This window comes from Aptenodytes patagonicus, chromosome 1, assembly GCF_965638725.1.
Source record: "Aptenodytes patagonicus chromosome 1, bAptPat1.pri.cur, whole genome shotgun sequence".
Taxonomy (NCBI): Eukaryota; Metazoa; Chordata; class Aves; order Sphenisciformes; family Spheniscidae; genus Aptenodytes; species Aptenodytes patagonicus.
In genome coordinates, this window is record NC_134949.1 from 20,398,662 (window position 1) to 20,401,085 (window position 2,424).

Below are 2,424 nucleotides of genomic sequence, written 5' to 3' on the forward strand. Positions count from 1 at the left end.
ACCACTCTTTCAGTAAAGAAATTTTTCCTCACGTCCAATCTAAACCTCCCCTGGCACAACTTGAGGCCATTTCCTCTCGTCCTATCGCTTGTTACTTGGGAGAAGAGACCGACACCCACCTCACTACAACCTCCTTTCAGGGAGTTGTAGAGAGCGATGAGGTCTCCCCTCAGCCTCCTTTTCTCCAGGCTGAACAGTCCCAGTTCCCTCAGCCGCTCCTCAGAAGACTTGTTCTCCAGACCCCTCACCAGCCTCGTTGCCCTTCTCTGGACACGCTCCAGCACCTCAACGTCCCTCTTGTAGTGAGGGGCCCAAAACTGAACACAGTATTCGAGCCTGTGCGGCCTCACCAGTGCCAAGTACAGGGGCAAGACGATGCGCGGAGCGGAGGGAGCAAGCTCCGGGTCCAACTCCCGGCGCCAAAAATCTGTTTAATATAAAGTCCTCTCATCAAGGACGTATCAGATATTAAACTGATAAGAACAGATACTACACTTGATCTTAGCCAAAAGGCCGAGAAGCGATGAAAAGTTCTGCCAAAGCAAAAGAAATAGATGATCAAATGTTGAATAATTTGTTGATGTGTAAGTTACCGATGCCCTGCAGCTCTGGTAAATAATACAGCCTTTTTTTAAAAAGGCTTCTTTTCATGCTAGAGGTCAAAAATAAAAATGTTCTTTCTTTAAAACCTCAGCCCTCTTTTGAATTTTTTCACTCCCTGGGTGCATAATTAAGAAACTACTTGCTCTGCATTGTTCAAAAAGCATTTTTTTAAGTTACAGGAAAATCAGACTTTAGATATAAAACTCCAATTAAGCTATATGATGATAGAATGGAGCCAGGCAAAATAAGCTGGTTGTGTCCTTTATCTTTCTTGCTGTGACTATGAACAAATGTGTACGTCTGGCAAGAAAAAAGTATCAGCTCAGACTTCAGCAGCTGACACCAAGTGTCACCGGTGCCACCAAGGTAGAAAGTTAACTGCAAGACCTTACTACTTTACTGTTTGTAATAAATTCTTTACATTTCAAGACTTTTGAAAATTGATGAAATGTAAGATGTTCTCATTTTCTTTTCTTATTGTATATCATTCATTGGGGTGTAAAAAATTTAAAAAACCATAAAACTAAATCCAACAAAACTACAGCTGACACTCATTTTAAGTTCCATGCCTGATTTTCAGTTAATGCATCCCTCTTCTCTCTTTCACTGCTGCTCAGTTTTCAAAATGTAAGTTAAAAAAAAATTCCAGTTTGAAGGCAGAGGTTAGCAGAACTATATATGTATATATATCATACATATTATATATAAATTTCTTAAACTTGCCATTGTTATTGATAAATTTAAAACTCAAATCAGGGATTTGAACAAATCAGGTCCTAAAACTATGAACTAATGCAGTGCCATTCTACAGAAGGAGAGTGAACAAAAAGGTGAAGATCACAATTTTGCTTGCAGAGCTGTTTCCATATATCTTAAAAGCCTAAAAGGATTTCAGAGGATTATCTTTGTCTAGATTGCTGTCACTCCTACTAATCAGTCTTTATTGATTGCTTGGTCTTTTGGTCTCCTCAAGTTCAATAAGAAGTCTATAATATACTGCCCTTGAACACATAAATAAATCTATTTGAATAACACATGGACTGGAACTATATGAAGATATGATTTTTATGCTTCTCATAACTACAAGCTGTGGAGGAGTTTACAAGCATTTTTAAAAGATTATCTCAACATATGCATCAAATCTCAGCCATTCATTATGTATCAACAAGTAGAAGAATTTTTAAGTGTTCTACACCAGTTATATGTAACAAAAACCCATGCTTAAATGATTAAAATGAAGGTCAAACAAACTAAAGCAAGACATGAGGTAGTTGTTCAGAAAATAAGAGTGTTTCTCCTAACTGCTCTGTGTACTGATGCAGAGTTTACAATACAATACAATCTGATGTATTGATCTTACCAGCAAAAGTCACTTAAGATAGAAAAAAAAACCAAGGAAAACTGTGCCAAATAAGTGCAAAGTTAGAATATGGACTTCAGCTTGGTCCCTTCATGTTGTAGTTATATTTGCTTTTCTGTATATGTGCATTGCTTTATATTTTATCTGTTGAATGTCCACAGAAATGCTTGCAGAAATTTGTTTCATGCAAAAACAAATGTGTTTGGGGGGGCTTCTATGATTGCATGAAAATAGTAGTATTTTGGATAGGTTAGTCAATTAGAAAATGTTGTGTAATTTTGGTGATCAACTACAAAGTTCAAACAGATGTTTGGTAATTAAATACTTGTATTTGCAAGTTATCCTCAGTTCTGCCTTGTTAATAAAGTAATGTTTTGAATAATTTTGATCAGGAAACAAATTAGTGTGGTTTTACTTGCTTGCAAAAAACCTACATCTTCATTGGAAGAAGTAGTTCCTCA

At 36.8% G+C, this 2,424-nt stretch overlaps 1 non-coding gene across 1 annotated transcript; it reads right to left on the bottom strand.

Moving 5' to 3' along the window:
* Positions 1–336: 336 nt before the first annotated feature.
* On the bottom strand, positions 337–525 carry LOC143155993 (U2 spliceosomal RNA). Its single transcript, XR_012994546.1, has one exon. It is a non-coding gene; the product is annotated as a U2 spliceosomal RNA (small nuclear RNA).
* Positions 526–2,424: the final 1,899 nt, after the last annotated feature.